At 36.4% G+C, this 17,151-nt stretch overlaps 1 long non-coding RNA gene across 1 annotated transcript in view; it reads right to left on the minus strand.

The window, feature by feature from the left end:
- LOC115287766 overlaps positions 1 to 14,013 on the minus strand; it is a 43,352-nt gene extending 29,339 nt beyond the window's left edge. The window contains exon 1 of the long non-coding RNA XR_003906635.1: positions 13,967 to 14,013. This is a non-coding gene — a long non-coding RNA (uncharacterized LOC115287766). The remainder of the gene's footprint in view (positions 1 to 13,966) is intronic.
- Between the last annotated feature and the right edge of the window lie 3,138 nt (positions 14,014 to 17,151).

Consider the following 17,151-nt stretch of genomic DNA (forward strand, 5'->3'; position numbering starts at 1 on the left):
CCAGCATAATTTTGGTTAACTTAATAAAGCTACTCTTATGCAAGTTATAGGTATGGAAATACCTTAGAACAGAATTAAAAACAAAAACAAAACAAAACAGAGAGGTGATTAAGAGTCCAAGAGTCCATTCACAGGCGAAATAGGTGGGTAGGTCAAGTAAAGAAGAAAGAGGAAAAGGAAAGACAGAAATAACACAGATGGAGAGTGATGAAATTTTGAGGAATGTGTTGAGTGATACTTGTTGGTAATTTGAAAAATATTAGCAAAACAGACCCCCGCCACGAGGAAGAAAGGAACTTCATGAAGGAGATACATTGCAGGGGATTTAGAATACTCTAACAGCAGCAAGCTCCAGCCTTGCCAAGAAAGCTGGAAAGGCAGGTCTAACAAGTTCTGGAATGCCAGGAATTAAAAGGAGCAGAGAGTAAAAGGACAACTTTTATTATCAATTTTCTGAGAAGAGTGAAGACAGGGTTAGTACAGAATTGTTGTGGTTTTCTTTCCCCAGGTAAGGGGCGCCAGGCTAGTAACCCTGATTTTACTACCAAATAGATCTAGCATAGGAGTGATAGAACAGACTTCAACCCTAGAGACCCACTCTAGGAGTGGCATGATAGCTCTTTAGAGTTAAGGGAATAGTTGATGGGATGCAAATTGCGATGGCTTTTTTTGTGTGATATAAGAACTATACTGGGACCACCAAATGGGATTTAAATTGAGCCAAGGCTGCTTAGACTTGTTATTCTAATTTTTTTTTAATGTGAAGTATAAGTTAGAAATGTTCCCTTTCACAGAAGAGGAAAATGAGGGAAAACATATAAAAACATGTAATATAATGAAAATGTTAAGTATATATTAAATATATAGGATTTTCTAGTTTATATGTTACATGCACAAAATTGCTTTTAATTATTAAAAAAAAAACAAAACGTGGCCAAGTCATCTCAAATAGGTCTGTTTTTACCCACCAGGAATGTAGTTGCTAGTTGGGCATATTCAGGTACTCTGCATTTGGTTCTTGCAACTTTTTTTCCTGTTACCAAATGCATTTCATTGTAACTGCTTATTCCTTCCTACATAAAATGTTTGTTTACATTATTACTGATGAAGCTGCAGCTTTTCTTTTCCTCAAGTCTGTCACCATAAAATAAGAGGCTTGCCAATTCCAATAAAGCACTCTCTTATAAAGAATTTTAGGATTTTAGTGGAAGCAATGGTAACAAAAAATGGTAGTAAGAACTGAGGGAGATGATTTTACATAACAAATAGTTTTAAAAAGTCATGATATAAAACTCGAGTTGATAATATGTGGCAAAAAAAGGACATAAGAACAATGGTAATCATTTTTCACTTGCATTTTCGAGAAAAGATGAAGTCATTTAATATCTTATGTTCTCAGGTATCAAATGACTATTCCATAAAAAGCTCATTTAAGAAGACATCTTGAATGAGAACCATGCTCTAATTATATGTTTCTGTCATATCCAAAAGAGCTCCTTTCTATAATCAAAGAGTATTTGTGTAATATTAGTGTATTAGTGGTTGGAGAACAAAATGAGAATTTGGCTACTGGCTAGCACATTCTTTAAATTTGTAATTGAAACTGTAAAGTCATTTTGATACTGGATAGTCAGTGGCAGGCATATTTACAGCATAATTCACAGTGAAATAACAATTATGGATTATTAATGGGCTACAGTATCACTTTACATTTATTTCTATGCCTTCCACAGCACCATCAACAAATAGATACCGAGTAAACAATTTTTTTAAGATGAAAATGATCACTTGCTTGATTGACTTTAGCTTATTTCTTGTACAAAAAAAAAGTCCTCGCATTAGATGTTTCTTCTTCTAGGAACATACATCCCCAGATATTTACACGGCTGACTCCTTTGCATCATTCGGGTTTCAGCTTAAAAGCTGCTTTCGTTGACCACCAATCTAAGTGGTCTCCCAGTTAATATTTTATTTGGATTTTAGACCTATATTAGTTTACTAGGGCTGCCATAACAAAACATAAGACTCACTGGGTTAAGCAAGTAGAAATTCATTTTCTCACAGTTCTAGAGACTGCAAGTCCTACACCAAGGTCTCTCTCCTTGGCCTGCAGGTGGTCACCCTCTTGCTGCCCCTTACGGTAGGTCCCCTCTGCACACAGGGTTATCCGTCTGTGTGTCCTAATCTCCTCTTTTTATAAGGGCCCTAGCCAGGCTGAATTACATCCCACCCAAAGGGTCCTATGTTAACTTAATCACCTTTTTGAAGGCTGTGTCTCCAAATGCAAATATATTCGAAGGTATTGGGGTTAGGGTTGTGAAGTTTGGTAGGACACAACTGAACATTATGGTATGTAAAAGTACATGAAATTATAATGTTTATATATAGTTACGTGTTTATTGTCTTTCCTCTCTCATTAGGATGTAAACTCTTATGACACACCTCACCCGTATTGCTCGTCCCTATGTCCTCAGCACTTAGACCAGAGCTTAGCACACAGCAGCCACTTATCATGTGCTTGTAGAATGAACAAGACATATAAATGAATGATAAAAGCATTTAATTATCAAATCTTTCATAGCTGTACTATTACAACTTCAGTAACCTGACATTCAAGAGTCATGAAAAGAAAATAATAAGTTTTTTTCATCTTAAGGATGTTCTGTTCCACACATATATAAGACTCTTAATTTATAATGAAAAGAAATCTTATGTCTACCGATTATATCTTGGACTCATAAAGCAGGGAACAGGCCCTACCTTCAAGACAGATGGCGTGGCAAAGATTTCATTCTGCTAAAAAGGAATGAGAATCATTGGGAAGGCTGCGACAGAAAAAATAAAATACTATTTTTCTCTACTAATAGTGATTAGCACCTCTGTGAGCTAAGAAAATTCATGACTGTGACAGAGACTACCAGTTGCTTCCTAATATCTACTTTCTCATTACTCTTTCTTAACAGAATCTCATGTTTTAGGTGAGTACATTGGTCACCCATCTAAATGACTACATTTCTCAGCCTCATTTGCCACTGACTTTATAGCCATCTGATTTAGTTCTGGCCAGTAAGCTGTAAGGGAAAGTGCAGGGATACATCAGGAGACTCTCCTTAAAAACAGAAGAGGGTTGAGACTTTTTTCCCCCTTTATTCTTTCATCTTCTTGCCTGGAAGATGGATGTGAAAACTAGATTCTAACAGCCACCTTGGACCCTGAGAATGAGGACCACATTCTAAGAGTGGTGAAGTATTGAGCTGGAGGAGAGGAGCCTGCATCCGTTCTGACTTCATGGAGCAGCTACGGCAGCCCCGGACTCCCGCAAGCTTGAATTAATGAGTATGAGAGAGAAATAAGACTGTTTAAACTACTATCACGGTCTGTTATTTTAACTAATATGATGATCAACATTCCTTTCTTTAATAATCACAGAAAGATTGCATCCTCTGCAACTGGGTAGTGTCTATGATCCCTGCAATTCTTGGCTTGCCCGAGGTTTTTTATTAAAGCCATCCCTTTAATAACTGTAACACTGAAGCACAGACTGTCCTAAAATTCCCAGATATACTACACTGTACAAAACTGCTTAAATTTAGAGTTTGCTTGTTTGTTGTTTGTTTATTGTCCTTGAGGGCACTCTTATGCACTCCCACGGCATCATAATTTACTCTTCAAGTAGTACTTATCACAATGTAGTATAATTGGCAGTTTACATTTCTGCCCGCCTCACTACACTTATATTCTCCTTGGGGACAGGAGTCATATTTACTAAGCTAACTCTAGTACTTAGTACTGATCCTTGCCAAGTATTAAATGCTCATTTAATGACTAGATGTGTTTGCTAATATTTTATCTATCTATGCATCTATTTTGCTCACATATCTACTCCAGGAGAGATGGCTTAAAGGCAGGCTTTATTATAATTCTAATAGGCTGAGTTGGACCTCGCTTATACTATGGTGCTATTTAAACCTTTCATGGAATGTGTAGTATGTTAGCAGTAGTTCAAAAGCAGTGTCCCATTCAGCATCAGCAGCATCAGAGCTTTAGTGAGATTGCTCAAGTGGCCAAATATAATGATGATGATAAACAATGCTATAAAGTCATGGGGAGGCAATGTGGCATAGCATTTAAGAACACAAACTTTGAATTAAAATTTTTTCTTAATATCTATTTTTTAGACTGAGAGAGAGAGAGCAAGAGAGAGCAAGTGAGCATGAGTGGGGAAGGGGCAGAGAGAGAGAGAGGGAGACACAGAATCTGAAGCAGGCTCCAGGCTCCGAGCTGTCAACACAGAGTCTGACATGGGGCTCGAACCCATGAACTGTGAGATCATGACCTGAGCCAAAGTCAGACTCTTAACTGACTGAGCCACCCAGGGGGCCCAAGAACACAAACTTTGAAATGAGAAGACCTAAGATCAAAATTCCAGTTTGACTACTTACTATCTCTGTGAACTAATAACTCTATTTCATAGAGGTGTTATCCGGTTTCAATCATTTAATAATTAAGTCAAAAATAAATGCATTATCTTTGAAAAACGTCAAGTTCTTAACGTGGCATATGCTCAATGGTTATTAGAACTCAGTGTCACATTTATTTCATCTTTTTGCCCATTACAGGCTGCTGTCTTTCTTGTTATTTTATCAATTCTTTCTCAGTAGTATATTCAGTGGTGTATTGGGCTAAAGTGGTGTAATGTGGCAACAGCTTAGATTGCCAACTTAAGAATGATAATTTAAGGACCCATTATAGGGTTACCCTTGCAAAACAGATCTGCGTTGATCTACACTGACTTTGCAAAGTAGAGTGTTTGCTCTTATGCCTACCTTCTGCTTGCAAAAAACAGGAGTATAGAAAAATTTATATCCCGTCTTATATTGTGGACACACACTTATGCATAAAGTATACATTTTATATTTCTTCTAAAAAGACTTTTTCCATAAATTAGGCATTCATTTTCACTATGATAATAAAAGTCACTCTTAAAAAAGTAAATCTACAAAAGAGTTTTTACTTTTTTATTCCTCAAAGACCAAGAAAAATAGCTCTTAGTTAAGTGGCATGTTAAATCTCATCTCAAACACTGTATTGAGTGAATATCAGTCATTTAGCACTTAATCTGTTTAATGTAACTCTCTCAGTGAGACCAAAAACGGGGAAACTAGAAGAAAACTTCTAAATTGAACATGACATGTGTATAAATATCTTGTATCTAATTTGTAATTGCTTTAGTACATTCATCTGATCCTTCAATGATACCGTAATCCTATATTTTGGGAATCCAATCACTATGATGGAACATCCAAAATTCATTTGCATGACTTTTCACTAAAATTAGTAAATAAATATGAAGCAGGATAACAGTTTTTTTACAAATTGCCATCATAATTACATGGGAATTAAATTTGTTAAAAAATGTAGATTGAGCTTTGTTCTAATTGGTTTACATTTAAAGATTCTTTGATCTGTGATAACAGTAATATATATTAACATGTTGCATTTTAAAGTGACACTGCCTTTCATTAATCAAGTGTCTGTATGGTTGATTAATTTGTACAAGGTTTAAATTGCTATGAAAATTTATCATTCATAGCCATGATCTCCATTTACATATATGTTAATTATGGTAAATGTAATCTTTTTCTGAATCCTCTGGGCTGCATACTAAAAAGACAAAGTGATCAGAGTGACTACTTTTTCTATTACAAAGTGAACTCTTCTGTTAGTATAGTCTGTTGTAGTTGTCAGAGCTAGGCTAAAAACATTACACTGTTTTCTGCTAAAGGCAAGTCCAAATTCTAAAGATGGTATTTCCTTTTCAAGTGGTTTCTTTATTCAGTAGCTATAGCATTTACACACAGAATGACTATGTTTATTTACCACAGTATTTAATACTATCTCTGCATTGCTGCTGGATTTTTCCTTTGCTGCAAAGCATTCTCTTGTATTAACTCTATTATTAATAAGCACAAGATAAGTTTTTAATATATCTGTAAGGCAGAATGACTTGAAGTTAGAAAAGTCTGAATACAGCCAAATTAATTAATTGTTAGAAATAGAAACCTTTGAGGTTACAGCATTTTAAAACTACTTGGAAAGATTCTGTACAAAAAAAGGTAATATATGAAAGTCACAGTAAGACTCTCTAAGAGAAGACTAGATTGATCTTTTGTTTGCAGATAAATACTTGCTACTTGAGAAAAATGAGTTGTTGATGGTTTTTATCATTTTCTAGCTGACCATTTAAACAGCCAAGATAAATGCAAATATTATCACCTATGGCACTAGATTTCTACTGGGTATTTTTTTCTATGTGTTGATCCCAAAGTATTGAGGGAAACTGGAAACGCGAAGCTTGGGTACAGCCTTCCACAGCCTCACCGTTAGTCTTTCCCTCAGGAATGTTTTCTGTAAGTTTCCCTCAAATCCAGACCAGGCCTAACCAACAATTATTTTATTATTAGTTTTTAAGAAATGCTTTACATTTGTTCCCTGATAGTGACCTTCTCTCTTAGCAATGATTGATTTGGAGAGAATTCTAATACATTATAAGTGAAAATGATATAGCGACTAATGTTTTCGAGTGAATGTGATAGGCTTTGCTAGGCAAATGTTGGAAAATTTAATTATTTCTATTAAATGTCTATAATTTCATGCTTAAATAGTTAGTATTTACATAATATATTCACTTCAAGAGAAGCCTCATTTCTTAGTCACAACTTAATAAAATTAAAATATCCTTCTATGGAAACCTTTGCAAGCGTAGCACCTCTGACTACCTGACGAGGCTATTTTTAAAGACACTTATTTGGTAATTTTCTTATAGTCAGCCTAATCACAGGAGAAACAAACTAATATGGCACCTGTTCTGATAGATGGATGTTGCACCTTTCATCTCCTGATCTCAGACCTCGTAAGACATTTTTCAAAGAAGCATCACTTCCCTCACCACAGAAATGCATCCACCTCTAAGCTGGAAATCGCAAAAGCATAGGGCAGAAGATGAGGAATATATTATCCAACTAAAATTACAGAGAAATTTTAAGTAGGCAGAATATAATTGCCCAATTTGGAAATTAGCCAGGACACAGGGTTTAACATCATCTTTACTCTTTTGAAAAGTGCCATGGGATTTTTAATAACTGCTGGTGGTCAAGACCTTGGTTTTACCCTCATCCATTAGACGACACCTCCAGCAGTGCAGTGCCCCCTCATACCATGCTGGGGCATCAGTTCAGTACTGACTCAGTGAAAATTGTGCCACCTACTGAATCATCCACAGCTCCTCTCAGAGTGCCCTAGCTTTTAGATTTTCTCTGGAGAGCTGTTATGAAAGATGGGACCAGGTTCAATGATGCTTAATTTATGAGATTTCAAGGTTTTCAATGGTTAAGATCTCAGACCCGAGTCTTATTTTCAATTTTAACCAACAGAGTTCTCAGAATTGTTTCATGCTTACGGTCTATAATGATGATCTTGAGGATTAATCTCTACAATATACACATCTCTCCTTGGAAATAAGGGAGTAAAAACAATAAAGACACACACCTACATAAACCTACACTTACATGCCTTGATATAGTCAATGAAAAAGCAGATTCCCTCATTGGTAACATATTTGATGATTTTAAAGTGAAAAGGACCATCCTTTCACTCAAACAAACTCATGTAAGCCATATTCCACAAGGAGCTTATTTTTTCACCCAGATTTTTAAAGAACCTAGGGACGAATACCTTAAAAAGTAAATGCAAACCTCAGAGGGAGTGGACTTCAGGGGCCAAATAAAGTGAATTTTTGTAAAAGAAAACTTTTATCCTAGCTTTCCAAATAAAACCTTGCCATCTACCACAGAATCTCGATACAGCTTGACTGTTCCAATAATAGCTGAAAGAGAATCAAGTGTTTTAGACAAAATTCAGGTATGTTCAAAGATAAATGGTAAAATACTGATGTTTCTTGGCCTCTACGGTTTATTTCACCAATTTTTTTCATCCATGTTAATGTGTGTACACTGTATATACATATGTATGTATGTATGTGTATATATATATATATATATATATATATATATATATATATATATTACGGGCTCTTGCTATTTTCAGAAACCTTGGTCTTTGGAACGATTTTCAGAAATTCTTTTCTGACTGGTAAAAGTATCAGTATCCTGGAATTGAGAAACTGTTTCTGAAAGTGTTTCTGGAGGTGTTACTTCTGGAAATAACATTGAGTAAATCCTGTTGCTGGTGTGTGAGAAAAAGAGATAGCTGGAAATGGTTATAAAGAATAGATTGTTGCAATATAGCTGAGGCTGCAAAAGAGATTTCAACACATCCCTGTGTTTTCACTCACTCTTGCTTGTACAAAGGGTTCTCAAGTTCACACACACACACACACACACACACACTCTCTCTCTCTCTCTCTTTCTCTCTCTCTCTCTCTCATAGTCTTCTATTTTCCTTTTCTGATCTCATCAAGTTCAACTTTGTCTATCACCTATTTTTCCTTTTAAGAATAATCTATGTGGACAATTCTTATTAAACAGAAAATCTTTCTCAGCTCAAACGCCTATTTCCCAGAATTCCCTTATATTGTTTTGTGGTGATTTCATCGTTCCTTTCTAGTAAATTAATAGCTCAAATATTGGACAGTTGGAAATCAGGGAAAGAAAAAGTATTCTAGGCAACTTAAGTCTGATTTGGCAAATTGCTACTGCTGTGCTATATAGTTAATACACCTCCCTAAGTGCCTGGTTGCTACCAGATGGAAAAATGAATGGCTTCTTTTCTTTCATTATCAATGAGAAAAGCATCGATGATAGGTAGTCTTCCTATGTTAAGAATGAAAACTTGAGGGGCGCCTGGATAGCTCAGTCGGTTGAGCATCCGGCTTCAGCTCAGGTCATGATCTCACAGTTTGTGGGTTCGAGCCCTGCGTCGGGCTCTGTGCTGACAGCTAGCTCAGAGCCTGGAGCCTGCTTTGGATTCTGTGTTTCCCTCTGTTTCTGACCCTCCCCTGCTCATGCTCTCTCTCTCTCTTTCTCTCTCAAAAATAAATAAAATATTTTTAAAAATTAAAAAATAAAAAAGAATGAAAACTTGAGAAAGTAACACTCTGGTTAGGTCATATAGCTCCTCAGTAATCAATGAAAAGGTTTAGATAAGCTGTGGATTGTCATGGCTTTGATAATATGTGTCATGTTGGGAAGACCATAGCTTCCTGCCAAGCTGAGTTAGAAATAGGAATTGTCTTTTAATTTCCAATCTAATAAAACAATGCATTAGATTGTAATTGTTTTCCATTTAGGAACTATTTTTTCAGTATTTTTACACACATTTTTCACATATAATATAGCTATTTTTAATTCCATCACACTTTTGTTTCCAATGTCATTTTCCTTTCTTAAATGCCATTCTCAAAACCATTGTTTCCTCCCTAACCTTCTTGTTACTCTCATTCTCAACTACCTACTTTACTTGCTTAAGAAAATAATTCTGGGGGCACCTGAGTGGCTCAGTCGGTTAAGCGTCCGGCTTCGGCTCAGGTCATGATCTCACAGCTTGTGAGTTTGAGCCCCGCATGGGACTCCATGCTGACAGCTCAGAGCCTGGAGCCTGCTTCGGATTCTGTGTCTCCCTGTCTCTTTACTCCTCCCTTGCTTGTGCTCTGCGTGTCTCTCTCAAAATAAAAAAGCATTAAGAAATTTAAAAAAAGAAAAGAATTCTGGCTAAACATAATCCCAAAATAAGAAAGAAAGAATAAAGAAAAAAGGAAAACTTTAAGCAACCTTAAAACCAATCAGTTCAATCAGTTCAGTTGTAATCTGTCGGTATTTCAGCTAACAAACATCAGAGTCTATTTCTACCAATAATTATTGTATCTGTATACAATAAAGAACATATTTCCCTTTCTAATATTTTATTGTAAGTAAGGCTACTGCTAAATATAAAAAATAAAAATACACATACATAAAAGACCATTCTGGATGCAATATTTGCTACATTTCCTCAATTACTGTTAACTGAAATTTGCATGTTTCTCTAATTATTTTCCTTCTTTTTTATGTTTATTTATTTTGAGAGATGTGCATTCATAGGAGAGGGGCACAGAGAGAGGGGAGAGATCCCCAAGCAGGCTCCACATTGCCATCACAAAGTCTGACATGGAACTCTCTCTCACAAATGGTGAGACCCTGACCTGAGTGCAAACAAAAATCTGGAAGCTCAGCCGCTCAACTGACTGAGTGACCCAGGCACCCCTCTAACATATTTTTCTATTAAAGCATTAATTCCTTGTCAATGCACTTCAAATGATTGTAATATATGGTTGATTTTGATAGTCATTACCTCAGCCTCTTCCTCTTAGAAATGAAATGAAAATAAACCTACATTACAAAGAAAAGGACAAAGGATATATGATTTCCTATACACAAATATTTTCCTCAGTAAAACTCTTAAAATCCTAGAATCCGATCATCAAAATTTTATAGAAATTCCTAATCACAAAATTTGACAGATTAAACATAGCCTTCAAGTTCAATGTTGACTATACACATTAGTCACCTAAGCTATATTAAAGGTATCATGAGGGATTAGTTTTTGGAATGAAAACACATAAATGATATAAAATATAAAATTAATAATTTCCCATATGTAATGGGTTGAATAGTTGTCTCCCAAAAGATATGTCTACATAAAATTCCTACAAATTCTAAGTGTTTCCGTATTCAGAAAAAGGGTCTTTATACATATAATTAAGTTAAGGGTCTTGAGAAAAAGAGATCATCCTGGAATTAGGTGGGCCCTAAACCCAATGACAAACATCCTTAAAGAAGACTCACAGAAGACAGACACAAGATAGAAGAGGAGGTGGCAAAAACAGGAACAGAGATTAGAATGGCATGGCTGCAAACCAAGGAATGCCAAGGATTGTAGGCTGCCACAGTAAGTTAGGTGAGAGGCATGGAAGGAATTTTCTCCCAGAGTCTGAGAGGATCATCATGGAGCCTTTGGTTTCAGTTTTCTAGGCCCCAGAATGTGAGAGAATAAATTTCTAGTGTTTTAGCCACTCAATTAACGGTAATTTGTGAAGGGCAAGCTCAGGAAATGAATACACTGTATAATATGTATTGAAACACATACTGTGGTAATAATGAAAGTGGCATAGGAAAAATAAGTCAACTAATAAAAGTATCAAACAGATGAACAATGGCATGAAAAGTTTGTTTCCCACATTTAATACACTGTTATCAGAGTCCAGTGGATTAAACGATCTAAATCTCCCACTAGAGCTAACATCCAACTATAAAAGCTAATAATTTGCCTCTACTTTCCTCAAAGTACAGGAGTGAACCACATAACAACATTTTATAAACGTGGACCACAATCATCCCAAAAGCCCTGAGATGAGTTAAGACACGACATGTTCCAACAAGTGAAAGCAAATAACAGAAACCAAAAAACCTCACGTTTGGAATATGGTGAGAAGGAAATGAAGTGTCTAGAATAGAGACCCAGGAGACAGGCAAAATCCAAACTGTGCAGGTCTAAGTTGCTGAAGAGGTAACAGTGGCCTGTACTAAGTCAGTGAGGTAATAAGCACAATAGAGACATAGTCCCTATTCTGTTGATTTTTATAACCTCGAATACTAACAACATTTCTGGGATATCCATAGTCTGAATGGGCAAATTAATTTTAGGATTATGAAATAAGATTTTATTGTGTTTACCTGATGACAATCTGTTTTGGAGCACATTCAAAACCCTATGTGGTGCTGGTTCTTTGCACTCCATGTAAGCTACTTAAGAATGTTTTACTATTATGTTCTGGCAAGCATAGTCAATGCTCAAGAAACAATGTTGAATGAACAAAATGGAATATTGGGTGTTCTTTTGGCAGTCACCAGAAGGGGATCAGGGACCAGGTGGGGGACTGAACTAACTTGGGCTATATCATATGCAACTGGTGTAATTAGTACTGGCTTTAGTAACATGGCCTGCCACAGCATGCCAACTATCTTTTTTTTTTTTTTTGCCATAAGGTAGATGTTTCTTGACCTGCTCTTCTTACCAAGCTATCTCTACCACGCTTAGGGTATCTGCTGCCTCCAACTGTAGCTATAACACTAAGATTTCTTATAACTGACTAATTATAATCACAAATACCCCCTCAAGGCATTATCTAAGCAATACTTTGTTAGTCTAATTCTAGCAATCATATTCACACCAACAAAATACTTATATTTTAATATATTTTATTTACACTTTCAGTAATTAAAACTGCTTTCACTTTGTTAAATTCAGTGTTTTATAATGATGTCATTATGTACGTAGAGAAGATCAGAATTTCCAGAGCAAGGCAGAATTTCTCCTTTTCCTAGGGAAAAGAAATCAGTGCCTTATAATTACAAAGTTACAAAATTCACATAAAGAATGGCTATATTTGAAATTCAGTAACATTTAAATAAGAAAATAATTTTTTCACATTTGTATAAGTTGTGGAGGGTCATTTCAGTTGCAAAATGATTTAGGTTTTCATGTTATAGTCTCATGAGTGTAGAAATTAAAACAAAATTTAAAAGGTATATATACAATAGGATATATGAATGTATATTCATAGACAAATGAATCCCTAAAGAAATACTTCAAATACAGAATTTCAGCTTCTCAACATTACAGCAGGAAACAAGCCCTTCCCAAGTCCCAGAAAATCCTAACGCTTTGGAGACAAAAATACTTATTAGAATTAAAAGTTCCCATACAAGAGTACCAGGTATTTATTTCTGTATATCTTGAGAGTTATATTCAAGCTTATGCTCAAGCTTTAAGATAACAATAGTGTAAGCTCTAGGGTGGAACAAAAGAAGGGAAAAAAAATCCCAGAAGTTCCCAGAGGTGGTGAGGAAAAAAAAAGGGAAGATAAGAGAAATGAGGGAATCAAAGAAAAAAGAATGAAGATTCAAGGATGGGTAAATCTCCTCTTTACTTAGCTTTTCAAAAGGTTTGTGATAACCAGCTTTGTGTAAATGGATTTGATGGCTCTGGGCTGAAGGTGACTGACAGCTGAATCTAGGCCCCCTCGAGAGTGTCACCCTGGGGACTGCCATTGTTGCAGACTGTTTCTTCAGACTGACCCAGAAGAATCATTATCTCTAGGGAACTCTGACAACAGCCACCCCCGAGCAGCCTAAGAGCTAGAAGTAAGCAACTTAGTCTCTCTCTTGAGCAGTAATTACAACGGGAAGGCAAGCAAGGCGTGTTACCGAGTTGAGCTTAAGTCTTTCTCCAATCCCCAATTACAAAAATAAATAAATAAATAAAAATGAAGTATTCGACATCCAAAGATTTTTCCTGAACAAAAAAATTTTGACACCCCCCCCCCACCCCGCCACCAATGTTTTGTTCTTTGGAAAAATAAACAGACCTCTGTGTCATCCTCAGGAAATGCTTAACAGAAGAGGGTAGAATAGGTAAAGGCTTCAAAATCTTTTTTTCAGCAAATCTGATATGTTTACTCTTGGACTACTTCAGCTATGTCATTACTAGTCAGCTCAACCCTGGGCGACCTGCTTCAATAGCATAGAAAACAAATAGAGTAGAGTACTGCCCCGAAGGCAAATTAACAAGTATTTCACCCACCTAGTAGCCCCCTAGAGCCAGAGCCTCGTCCCTCTGGGCACAAACCCTGCCCTGCCATTGTCTGCCCCACCACCCTGACCCATGCCCCACACCCCCTGGGAAGTAGGCAGTCATTTCTCTTCCTCTAAACTTATATTAAACTGATAAGAACGATACTACACTCAATCTTAGCCAAAAGGCCGAGAAGCGATTCCTCGAAACTTATAAAGGCTCTACAGTTACCCTTAGGGTGGTGAAGAAGTTACCTTAATCGGACCTGAAAAATAAAAACATTGATAAACGTTTCAAGAGGCCCTAACCACAATTAAGCAAAATTAAAGGGCTTTACCTTACCAGCTCCGGCCTCCATCTGAGTGTAGCCTCCGTCGGTTCTGGTGGAAGGCGGGACTTCCTGTCTGGGGCGGAGGGTGGGGGGTACCAATTAGAGAAAACAATGGAATATACCGGACCTTTACCAAAGGGGACGGGTTTTGCTGCCTGTGGACCCATTTGGCTCAATGCCTTTATAAATTAGAGATAAAACAGCCACTCCTGAAAATAAATCTTAGTCTGCCTTAATGAAAATTAACAAATTTTGATTATCTATGACTTAGCATAGCTAGTGGAGACTAATCGTAAAACGCACAACACAGATTTCCTTGCCCAACTCAACTGGTTCCCCTTTCCTTCTCTACATGTTTGTTTGTTTCCTTATCGGTTTCTTTTTCTTGCTCATATATCATTATTTTTATATAAAATTACTCTAGAAAAAAGTACTTCATGAGGCCAAGGATTTAGCATAATTTTTTTTTATGTCTTTTATTTATTTTTGAGAGACAGAGAGAGACAGCGCGAGCAGGGAAGGGTCAGAGAGAGTCACACACAGAATCCGAAGACAGGCTCCAGGCTCTGAGCTGTCAGCACAGAGCCCGACGTGGGGCTCGAACCCATGAACTGTGAGATCGTGACCTGAACTGGAGTTGGTGGCTTAAGCAACTGAGCCACGCAGGCGCCCCAGATTTAGCATACTTCTTGATATAGTAAGAGATCAATATGTATTTCTTGAATTTTGATCCCTGCTTTGAAATCAGTTGTTCTAAATTTCTTCTCATGTCTTTCTAGTAACTGATTTTTACTATGTTTTGGTTTTGTCATATCATTTTTTTTCCTTAAATAAAATTATTGTTAGATTGTCTTTTGAAATATTTATTTTTTAAGTAAAGTCTATCCCCAATATGGGGCTCAAACTTAAGCTGGGCAAATCAGTGTGCTCTACTAACTGAGCCTGCCAGAGGCCCCATACATTATCCTGTGTGGGTTACTGCTGTATGTAATTGTTTGCAGAAATGTTTCTTTTTTCTTTTAGTCTTATAATAGAAGAAATTGATGCAAGGTAGTGAAAGATTCTTGAACTTGGGCCCAGACTCTTGATTCAGTCATGTTCAAGCCTGGCAAATTACCTAACATCTCTGAACTTTAGTGGACTCACCTATAATCATTTTTTAACAAGGTGGTTTATGACGATTTAATGAGACAACATGTATAAAAGTCCCTGGCTCGTAGTAGATATTCAGTAAACAATGCCTTGGGCAACAGAAAACATTTCTGATAGTGAAATAATTTCAAGGTAACAAAGAACCTTAAGAACCTAACTAGAAAGAAAAAATTCTCTGCTCTAATTTCAGCAGTACCAGTGATTGGAATATGACTCCAAAAACATTACTTAACTACTTTGTCTATGGTCATTATTTATAAAATGGGATAATAAAGTTTACCTCCCTTACAAAGGTCCTGTGTACCATTAAAAAGAAGACGATGGCCCAAACTGGTGTCACTTATGCTAAGCTTTACATTACTAAGCCCAGACAGTTACAGTTTTGGGTCTCCTAGAAATGGATCTTAGAACGACTCAATCAAGAATGGCCTGATCAGCTTTAGTTAGGCAGTCGGCCTCGTAGACCACTGGCATTCATTAAAGGAAAGTAACCTTGCAATAACCAACTTGCTTTTTTGCCCAATATAACTTCCTTTTTCCTGCTCCACTCTGCCTATAAAAGTCCTTCATTTTATAAAGCTTCTCGGAGCTCCCTTCTATCTGCTAGATTGGATACTGCCTGATTCAAATTGATTTTTGCTCAAATAAGCTCTTAAAAACTTTAATATGCCCCCTGGTTAGCTTTTAATAGTGTATTAGATAAATAGTATAAAATACCATTGTGATAAAGAATATTGTATAAGGCAACATTTGTTATTCTATTTTCTATGATAAATGCTGTTTTAGACAATAGAATGAGTTGGTATGCAAAACATTATTGTGTTAATTAAACATAGGATTGTGTTTAATCATTTGGTTAATTTTCCCTGAACATTCTGTAATCTTTATATTAGAGTTACTGTTAACTAACACAGCTTGACAAATGCTTCTATTCTTCTATTTGTGCATGGTGCTATTTTCAGTGAAGAGAAATTATTAGAAATACACTGGTTAATAGGAATGGTATTCAGGAGCTTTTAATGTTGCTTTAGATAGATCAGAACTGCTTGTGAATGTTTCTCTGAAGTCTGAAAATAATGACCACGTTCAGTTCTTGGTCTAGCAAAAAATATCTGGGCCAGGCAACCCCAAGAAGGTTGCAGATTCCAACACAGTAGGAGACTGACCTATTCCTCAAAAAGATCATACTGCTGTCGAAGTCCTATTCCTCCACCAAACACACAACTAAGCTCAGATAAAAGTTGACGTATTGGTGGTGGAGGTGAGGAAGGAAGGAGAATTTGTTGGAAAGGGAGAGATGGTTTAGGAATAACTGCCTAATGAGGAAAACAGCACGCCGATTAAAGCAAATGTAACATAGATTTGCCTTATAAACTCTTAACATTGTTTATCTGTTTTCTTGTCTTTGGACCCTAGAAAGCTATTCACTCTATTGCACTTATCTACATCCCTGAAATAGGAGTGTCATAGGCCTACTCTTCAGTTAAAATAAATTATTTTTAAAACCTCAGATAATAATGCCTGTGTCTGTGATATATGAAGAAATCAAATTCTCAATACCTCTCTCTTTTAATTTACAATACGCCCACTAAAGGGATGGTAGACAGGTTGGGCAATAAAAAAAGGAGAGTTTAAGCAGAAATCATTGTCATCTTCGGGAATACCTTTTCTGAATGATTACTTTCCCCCTATTCTCCCCGTCATATTTATTTTCGTGTTTGCTGGCTTGTTTCTATTTGGGGGGCAATGTTAACAGGAGACTCCCTAGTGGATCTTATCTTCACTGAGGTGCTTGCCATAGTGAGGTGTTAGAAGAGAATTCTTGAGGAAAACTCAGAATGAGTAAAAATGTAGTACTATGAGTAAAGAACTCTTAATTCCAAGGGAAGAAGAGAGCTAAATATAGAATTATAAAAATTAGACTTAAATTTAGGAATTTAATTTTAAATAAAAATTTAAAATGGCAAATAGAGCTGGAATGGTATAGATAGAAGACCCCTGGACATGGAATCGAAGACATTGGTATCAGGCTTACCTTC

This window comes from Suricata suricatta, chromosome 3, assembly GCF_006229205.1.
Source record: "Suricata suricatta isolate VVHF042 chromosome 3, meerkat_22Aug2017_6uvM2_HiC, whole genome shotgun sequence".
Taxonomy (NCBI): domain Eukaryota; kingdom Metazoa; phylum Chordata; class Mammalia; order Carnivora; family Herpestidae; genus Suricata; species Suricata suricatta.